General features: G+C 42.8%; 1 protein-coding gene across 1 annotated transcript in view; it reads left to right on the forward strand.

The window, feature by feature from the left end:
• LOC135522062 (t-SNARE domain-containing protein 1-like) overlaps window positions 1-8694 on the forward strand; it is a 123533-nt gene extending 114839 nt beyond the window's left edge. The window contains exon 12 of the mRNA XM_064947978.1: window positions 6958-8694. The gene's annotated coding sequence lies outside the window, so the exon portion shown is untranslated. The remainder of the gene's footprint in view (window positions 1-6957) is intronic.
• Window positions 8695-10086: the final 1392 nt, after the last annotated feature.

The raw sequence follows: 10086 nt of genomic DNA on the forward strand, positions 1-10086 counted from the left end.
GCAGGTCTGAGTTTTACATTTTCAATTTCCTAGCTTTGTGTGTCACAAGAACTTGGAATAATGTAAAGCTGTTGGTTGCCCTTGCTTACCTCTCTTACACTAGGATCTATCTTGACAAAAAAGAGTGTCCGAACTAGACAGACCTATGTGAATGAGAGTTGAATGAAAAATATAACACCACAGTGGTGTATTGTTTTTTTTCTTTTTCCAACTTCAGTATGGGTCTTTTCTCTTCTATACTCTTACCCAAACAGGCATGCCTGGCTCTGGGCAGTCGAAGCCAATGGCCATCAGGAACTCTGCCCCCATTTCACAGGCTGTGGTCTCTCTCTCTCTCTCTCTCTCTCTCTCTCTCTCTGAAATAAGGTGGTGTGAGTTTTAATCAGAGATTGGCTGGTCAGGTCCTGAGTAGCAGTAGATAGAGAGAAGGGAAAAAAAGTGTAAGGAGAGAGATTGCTGGAGAGAGATCTGCTTTAGTGATTAGCCCTCTCTGACATGACCGCCAGACCCCCTCCAATGGACGTATTTGGAAAGGTAGTGATGGACTCACTGAAGATGAGAGGAGAATTGGAGAAAGAGGGACTGAGTGACAGACAGCTTGGAAGAATGGACTCCATAGTGTCAGGTGTGAGGCAGAGGTAGTTGGAGGAAGAAGCCATTGTTTGCTCTGTGGGTGTTGTTTGCCCTGTGGGTGCAATACAAAGCTGATCTCAACAATAGTTCTATGGGACTCACCCCAAATGTATATTAATTTACAACTTCAATTATGACATGGAACGATAACAATTGAATAGTTCAACATAACATACACTACCGTTCAAAAGTTTGGGGTCACTTTGAAATGTCCTTGCTTTTAAAGAAAAGCACATTTTTGATCCATTAAAATAACATAAATTTGAATCTACATAGGCGTACAAAGGCCCATTATCCGCAACCATCACTCCTGTGTTCCAATGGCACGTTGTGTTAGCTAATCTAAGTTTATACTTTAAAAGGCTAATTGATCATTAGAATACTCTTCTGCAATTATGCTAGCACAGCTGAAAACTGTTGTTCTGATTAAAGAAACAATGAAACTGGCCTTTATCATTATTTGTGGGTTTGATTACATGCTCAAAATGGCCAGAAACAAATAACTTTCTTCTGAAACTCGTCAGTCTATTGCCAAGAAACTGAAGATCTCGTACAACTCTGTATACTACTCCCTTCACAGAACAGCGAAAACTGTCTCTAACCAGAATAGAAAGAGGAGTGGGAGGCCCCAGTGCACAACTGAGCAAGAGGACAAGTACATTAGAGTGTCTAGTTTGAGAAACAGATGCCTCACAAGTCCTCAACTGGCAGCTTCATTAAATAGTACCCGCAAAACACCAGTCTCAACGTCAACAGTGAAGAGGCGACTCCGGGATGCTGGCCTTCTAGGCAGAGTTGCAAAAACAAATACATATCTCAGACTGCCCAATAAAAATAAAAGATGAAGATGGGCAAAAGAACGTAGATATTGGACAGAGAAACTCTGCCTAGAAGGCCAGCATCCCGGAGTCGCCTCTTCACTGCTAGCACAACGTGCCATTGGAACACAAGAGTGATGGTTGCTGATAATGGGCCTCAGTACTATGTAGATATTCCAGATATTCCGGCGCCGACAGAGATGGCTGCCTCGCTTCGCGTTCCTAGGAAACTATGCAGTTTTTTTTTTTTTACGTGTTATTTCTTACATTAGTACCCCAGGTCATCTTAGGTTTCAGTACATACAGTCAGGAAAAACTACTGAATATAAGAGCAGCGTCAACTCACCATCAGTACAACCAAGAATATGACTTTCGCGAAGCGGATCCTGGGTTCTGCCTTTCACCCAGGACAACGGAATGGATCCCAGCCGGCGACCCAAAAAAACGACTTCGTAAAAGAGGGAAACGAGGCGGTCTTCTGGTCAGACTCCGGAGACGGGCACATCGTGCACCACTCCCTAGCATTCTTCTCGCCAATGTCCAGTCTCTTGACAACAAGGTTGATGAAATCCGAACAAGGGTAGCATTCCAGAGGGACATCAGAGACTGTAACGTTCTTTGCTTCACGGAAACATGGCTCACTGGAGAGACGCTATCGGAGTCGGTGCAGCCAGCTGGTTTCTCCATGCATGGCGCCGACAGAAACAAACATCTTTCTGGTAAGAAGAGGGGCGGGGGCGTATGCCTTATGGCAAACGAGACGTGGTGTGATCACAAAAACATACAGGAACTCAAATCCTTCTGTTCACCTGATTTAGAATTCCTCACAATCAAATGTTGACCGCATTATCTACCAAGAGAATTCTCTTCGATTATAATCACAGCCGTATATATTCCCCCCCAAGCAGACACATCGATGGCTCTGAACGAACTTCATTTGACTCTTTGCAAACTGGAATCCATACATCCTGAGGCTGCATTCATTGTAGCTTGGGATTTTAACAAGGCTAATCTGAAAACAAGACTCCCTAAATTGTATCAGCATATCGATTGCGCAATCAGGGCTGGCAAAACCTTGGATCATTGTTATTCTAACTTCCACGACGCATATAAGGCCCTGCCCCGCCATCCTTTCGTAAAAGCTGATCACGACTCCATTTTGTTGATCCCTGCCTACAGACAGAAACTAAAACAAGAAGCTCCCACGCTGAGGTCTGTCCAACGCTGGTCCGACCAATCTGATTCCACACTCCAAGACTGCTTCCATCACGTGGACTGGGATATGTTTCGTATTGCGTCAGACAACAACATTAACGAATACGCTGATTCGGTGTGCGAGTTCATTAGAATGTGCGTTGAAGATGTCGTTCCGATAGCAACGATTAAAACATTCCCAAACCAGAAACGGTGGATTTATTACAGCATTCGCATGAAACTGAAAGCGCAAACCACTGCTTTTAATCAGGGCAAGGTGACTGGAAACATGACTGAATACAAATAGTGCAGCTATCCCTCCGCAAGGCAATCAAACAAGCTGAGCGTCAGTATAGAGATGAAGTAGAATCTCAATTCAACGGCTCAGACACAAGAGGTATGTGGCAGGGTCTACAGTCAATAACGGATTACAAAAAGAAAACCAGCCCAGTCACAGACCAGGATGTCTTGCTCCCAGGCAGACTAAATAACTTTTTTGCCCGCTTTGAGGACAATACAGTGCCATTGACACGGCCTGCAACGAAAACATGCGGACTCTCCTTCACTGCAGCCGAGGTGAGTAAAACATTTAAACGTGTTAACCCTCGCAAGGCTGCAGGCCCAGGCGGCATCCCCAGCCGCACCCTCAAAGCATGCGCAGACCAGCTGGCTAGTGTGTTTACGGACATATTCAATCAACCTCTATCTCAGTTTGCTGTTCACACATTTTTCAAGAGGGCCACCATTATTCATGTTCCCAAGAAAGCTAATGTAACTGAGCTAAACGACTACCGCCCCGTAGCACTCACTTCCGTCATCATGAAGTGCTTTGAGAGACTAGTCAAGGACCATATCACCTCCACCCTACCTGACACCCCAGACCCACTCCAATTTGCTTACCGCCCAAATAGGTCCACAGACGATGCAATCTCAAACACACTGCACACTGCCCTAACCCATCTGGACAAGAGGAATACCTATGTGAGAATGCTGTTCATCGACTACAGCTCGGCATTTAACACCATATTACCCTCCAAGCTCGTCATCAAGCTCGAGACCCTGGGTCTCGACCCCGCCCTGTGCAACTGGGTACTGGACTTCCTGACGGGCCGCCCCCAGGTGGTGAGGGTATGCAACAACATCTCCACCCCGTTGATCCTCAACACTGGGGCCCCACAAAGGTGCGTTCTGAGCCCTCTCCTGTTCTCCCTGTTCACCCACAACTGCGTGGCCACGCACGCCTCCAACTCAATCATCAAGTTTGCAGACGACACTACAGTGGTAGGCTTGATTACCAACAACGACGAGACGGCCTACAGGGAGGAGGTGAGGGCCCTCGGAGTGTGGTGTCAGGAAAATAACCTCACACTCAACATCAACAAAACTAAGGAGATGATTGTGGACTTCAGGAAGCAGCAGAGGGAACACCCCCCTATCCACATCGATGGAACAGTAGTGGAGAGGGTAGTAAGTTTCATGTTCCTCGGCATACATATACAGACAAACTGAATTGGTCCAACCACACAGACAGCATCGTGAAGAAAGCTCAGCAGCGCCTCAAACCTTAGGAAGCTGAAGAAATTTGCCTTGTCACCAAAAGTACTCACAAACTTCTACAGATGCACAATCGAGAGCATCCTGGCGGGCTGTATCACCGCCTGGTACGGCAACTGCTCCGCCCACAACCGTAAGGCTCTCCAGAGGGTAGTGAGGTCTGCACAGCGCATCACCGGTGGCAAACTACCTGCCCTCCAGGACACCTACACCACCCGATGTGGAAGGCCATAAAGATCATCAAGGACAACAACCACCCGAGCCACTGCATGTTCACCCCGCTATCATCCAGAAGGTGAGGTCAGTATAGGTGCATCAAAGCTGGGACCAAGAGACTGAAAAACAGCTTCTATCTCAAGGCCATCAGACTGTTATACAGCAACCACTAACATTGAGTGGCTGCTGCCAACACACTGACTCAACTCCAGCCACTTTAATAATGGGAATTGATGGGAAATTATGTAAAATATATCACTAGCCACTTTAAACAATGCTACCTAATATAATGTTTACATACCCTAAATTATTCATCTCATATGTATACGTATATACTGTACTCTATATCATCTACTGCATCTTTATGTAATACATGTATCACTAGCCACTTTAACTATGCCACTGTTTACATACTCATCTCATATGTATATACTGTACTCGATACCATCTACTGTATCTTGCCTATGCTGCTCTGTACCATCACTCATTCATATATCTTTATGTACGTTTTCTTTATCCCCTTACACTTGTGTGTATAAGACAGTAGTTTTGGAATTGTTAGTTAGATTACTTGTTGGTTATTACTGCATTGTCAGAACTAGAAGCACAAGCATTTTGCTACACTCGCATTAAAACCTCTTGAAACTCCCCATCCCGGATCCGGGATTGTGACTAAGCCTCAGGCTCATTAGCATAACGCAACGTTAACGATTTCTGAAAATCGCAAATAAAATTAAAATAATGCGTTTGCTCTCAAGCTTAGCCTTTTCTTAACAACACTGTCATCTCAGATTTTCAAAATATGCTTTTGAACCATAGAAATTGACTAATTTGTGTAAGAGTATGCTAAGCTAGCATAGCATTTTGTGTAGCATGTAGCACGCAACATTTTCACAAAAGCCAGATAACCAAATAAATAAGATCATTTACCTTTGAAGAGCTTCTGATGTTTTCAATGAGGAGACTCCCAGCCACATACCAGATGCGCAGTGTTTCCTGAAAGCGTCTGTGTGTAGGAGAAATCGTTCCGTTTTCTACATTGCGCCTACCGAAACGAATCGAAAATGCAGTCACCTACAACGTGAAACTTTTTCCGGATTAACTACATAATATCGACCGAAACATGGCAAACGTTGTTTGGAATCAATCCTCAAGGTGTTTTTTCACATATCTCTTCATTGACATGCAGTTCGTGGAAGCTTGCTTCTCTCTCTGTGCCCCATGGAAAAATACTGGCAGGTGACTTTTGCGCACCAATTTCGGCGCAGGACACCGGGCGGACACGTGGTAAATGGGTCTCTTATGGTCAATCTTCCAACGATCTGCCTACAAATACGTCACAATGCTGCAGACACCTTGGGGAAACGACAGAAAGGGCAGACTCATTCCTCTTGCGTTCACAGCCATATAAGGAGATCATGAAAGACAGAGCCTCAAAAATCCTTGTCATTTCCTGGATGCCAAGTCATCTTGGTTTTGCCTGAAGCTCACGTTAAAGGGCACGCACAGAGAAGATATTTGTATTTCTGGACACGTCAGAGTGTTTTCTTTCGAACAGTAGCAATTATATGCATAGTCGAGCATCTTTTTGTGACAAAATATCTTGTTTAAAACGGGAACGTTTTTCTTCCAAAAATGAAATAGCGCCACCATAGGTGTAAGAGGTTATTAACATCTGCTAACCATGTGTATGTGACAAATCAAATTTGATTTGATAAAAGATCTGCCGTTTCCAGCTACAATAGTCATTTACAACATTAACAATGTCTACACTGTATTTCTGAGCAATTTTATGTTATTTTAACGGACAAAAAAATTGCTTTTCTTTCAAAAACAAGGACATTTCTAAGTGACCTTAAACTTTTGAACAGTAGTGTAAGTTCAATACAGCACAGACGGCACAGTACGTGGTATTTTCTCAGCACAACATACAGTATAACCCTGAAATCATCTTCGAAGTTGTATAGTTAGACACATAACAAACATCTAAAGTACCATTCAGCCCAACGTGTACTGCATAACCCTTAGATCATCTTAGCTACAAGCTGTAATTAACTTATGAGTTTCCTTTTGGACAACTCCTGAGTATAATTTGAGACAAAAGTGATGCACTGTGGTCTTTTATAGTTCTACTATATGCCGTCACAGGGGGCTGCTGATTAATGAACCAGTTGGATCTCCAGCTGGTTGAACTCTGGCCCAGACTTAATTAAAACTCGTACACTGACCACCAATCATAAATTACTCCCCTCAATCTTGTGGCACTTCCAGAATAAAAAGTACAAATTGGTTCCTCACCAATTAATTTGTTTGGTTTTTTATTAAAAAAAGGGAAAATAATATTAGCCCAAGGCGGCGGTTTGTAATGGATGTAAAGGTATATGTACATTAATATTACACCTGTGGTATTGGTTTAGACTTGGTTGAGAAAGCTTAGCTTTGTGAGTAGCTTACATTAGTGGTTGTCATCCTATCGATAGCTTGCCTATATAGAGCTGGTTAATGATTGATGCATTTTGTCTGGTGTGCTTGTGTTTCCCAGGTAGCCGCTGTCATAATGCTGTGACCTCGCTGCTTCTGCCCCACCTGACCCCTGACCTGTACCAGCTGTCTCAGAACAGGAGGGGCCTGCCCCACACCAACACCTCTACTTCGTCATGGCTGTCCCTCCTTGGTTATATAGTTAGATATTTGGTGTGCGCAGGTATATGTGTGTGTGTGTGTGTGGGGGGGGGTACTTCTACTACCATCTTCAAGTGAATGGCATACTAGTCTACTGTGGCTCATTTATACTGTACCTAACTGTGGTAGCTGTGGCAGCCAACCAGCCAATGATAGAAGAGAAGCTTCAGGTGTGGTGTCACCCAGAGCTGTTGATGTATCCACTTACTTTACCCTGTTTTCCTCTGTGTTTGTTAACTTGTTTTTGTTTTTTAAACACTGGATCATATTATCTGATGCTACTGTATCTATGAAGTATGATATAAAAATGTTGTGTCGTACTTATGAATATATAAATGATCATTAGACAAAAATGTATCAAATGGTATGAAAAAAACCAACAGTACTTTAAAATATGATTCACAGCTTTTTTCATAGTCTTATTTTACTATCACTTTACTCTTGCTATCCTCTCCCTCTCTCTCGCTCATGCAAACACAGGCACACTTGCACACAAACATCTCTATCTGCCATGATCTGAGTGTAAAGAGTGGAACATGTGACATAAATTACGTGTTTGTTGATCGCCTGAAGCACTCACCCTCTGGCCAATCAATAGGCAGTAGAGTCAACCACTTTCCCTCCATTCCCTCCAAATGTCTCATCCTGTTACATATTTTCCAGGAAGGCTCATTTAGAGATAGTAATAGACTTAATTAATCTCTCAGAGGGGTGATTATCATCTCTCTGATTTCTCCTCTGGGCTGTGTGGATGTGTGTGCTATTACTGAGTTCTCTGAAAAGATGGGTAAGACTCTTCAGTGTGCAGCTTCAGTGTCAGCTCCTAGCCTTTTCTGCTTCCAACGTCATGCATCCTTCTTTATCACTCTTCCCTCACAATCCCCCGGCATCAGTGGGCTCTAGCTCTTAACTCATCGCATGCATACACAAATCTGAAATGTTTTATTATTGTTATTTTCTCTTAGTCTTGCTGAATCATTGTGCCAAGCTTTTTTATTTTGTTTTTTAATTTGTACCTTGCTGAGAAAAGGCACTAAAAGCACCAAATTGTTCTTCTGAACCAATCACAGGATGTTGGTGGCACTTTAACTTAGGACTCGTGGCAATGGCTGGAGCGGGAATGTTGGAATGATATTCTATACTCCGTTCCAGCCATTATTATGAGCCGTCCTCCCCTCAGCAGCCTCCACTGGAAACTATCCTCAAGCTCTGGCATCACGATTCAAATCTATGCATACATGTAAGGTGATGTAAGTTAGCTTCTCATATCCCTGAGAAAATTGTTATTTTATGTAAAGCTTAACGTTTCTTGAATTGCGGTGTGGGCGATGAGAAGATAAATGATACCTGTGAAGGTTTTTTCTGCTTTAACTAAGTTGTGCTTTATTGCTGGAATATATTCCTTCAGTGCTTGTAGAAGTTCTCAGCGTCGCAGAATATGGTTATTCACAATGGGAATCATAGTTTATGAGAACGTAGGTGTTCAGAAAGGAATTTGTGGCACAGTATATTACTCCTCAGCTCTTTATTTTGTCATTGAAACATTTACTTTCATTGTCTTTTTGATAAATAAAATCTCCTAAATATCAGAAGTGAATATGGTGTGAGAATGTTTTACGTTTTCAAAATAGTTTTCAAAATAGTACTGTTGTGTTTTGTCTACTGTACAGAATGACCAATGGTTATGAGACCTACATTATGTTAGTGGTTCAATATTTCCTCTTAAACATGGTAACTTTGGTACATAAATCTAAACCATGTGTTCCTTTATTGGGGCACTATTGTCCCCAGATTGATGGAAAAGCTTAACCCAAAAGATGGGGTCAAGTATTCATAATGGTTGACTCAGATAGAACATCCCTCTCTGTAAATAGGACATGGACAAGCTGATAAATACCCTGGAGAATGTGTGCTGATGGGAATTAACATTTTTAGGAGAGCAGTTATCACCTTTTTGGTCAACGTCGGCTGGAATGTTAATAGTGTTTTGCAGAGGGAAAGGCTGTGCGGACGTGGTTTGAGGTGCTGTTGAAGTGAAATGCTTCACTTCTATATGGAAAAGGTTTCTCTCCGGTACATATGCCTCTAAAGTTAAGAGCCCTTCTTTTAATGTACTATACTTGAGAGCACAAGAGGCGCAATAAAGGTATTTTCTCCAGTGATACACCTCGGGGAAGGATCCTCCATTGTTTGAGTTTGCAGACAACTGACAAGGAGTAATGGGGAAAACGGAACTATTTTATCCACCGAACAATGACCCACTGCAACAAGTGCCCATTATTAAACATGCAATAATATGTTCCACTGAAGTACCTATTTGCCTGCCTGTTAGGGACCCCAGATCCAGCCACACAATACTTTTCCAAAGAGTTGATTTTATCAAAGCTCTGTCTATAATATGCCTTATAATACAAATCCAACGCAACCTCCAAAGAGAGATCTGGCGTGTCAGGTACAAATCATGTAACTACATTGCCAGCTTCTAGGATTGCGTCATTTTACAAACCCTCTTCTTGAGCAAGGACAGATGTTACGTCAGTACTTTAAAGCCATATTCAGAAATTCAGTGTCTCATCCTGTAAGACGTCCTTGATGAGAGGAATAAAGAAGAGAAAGAATAGGTTTTATTCTCCCTCTCCAGACACTCAGGGATGTATGGTTTTTTGAACCCTCGAAGATTTGCTCTGTTAATTTGCTCCCGCTGTTCCAACCTCATGAATCTTAATCATGCGAGGCTCTGCTCCGTTCGCTGCACTCAGACATGATTAGCTTGTCCTGATGCCAGACCAGAGAGCTACAGCTCCAACCGACCATTAGGACAATACAGCACAGGGTTTTAAATAGATTACATTCACGTAAAACGTTTTCTGTGTCTGTACTATCTGTTTCTGTTCTCTCTGTTTCTCAAGTCATTAGATTTTAGGGCTATTTGTAATTACCTCAGTGCGGTTTGAGACGTGGGTTTGGAGTCAAGTCATTTCCCTCTATT

This window comes from Oncorhynchus masou, chromosome 30 (assembly GCF_036934945.1).
Source record: "Oncorhynchus masou masou isolate Uvic2021 chromosome 30, UVic_Omas_1.1, whole genome shotgun sequence".
Lineage (NCBI taxonomy): Eukaryota > Metazoa > Chordata > Actinopteri > Salmoniformes > Salmonidae > Oncorhynchus > Oncorhynchus masou.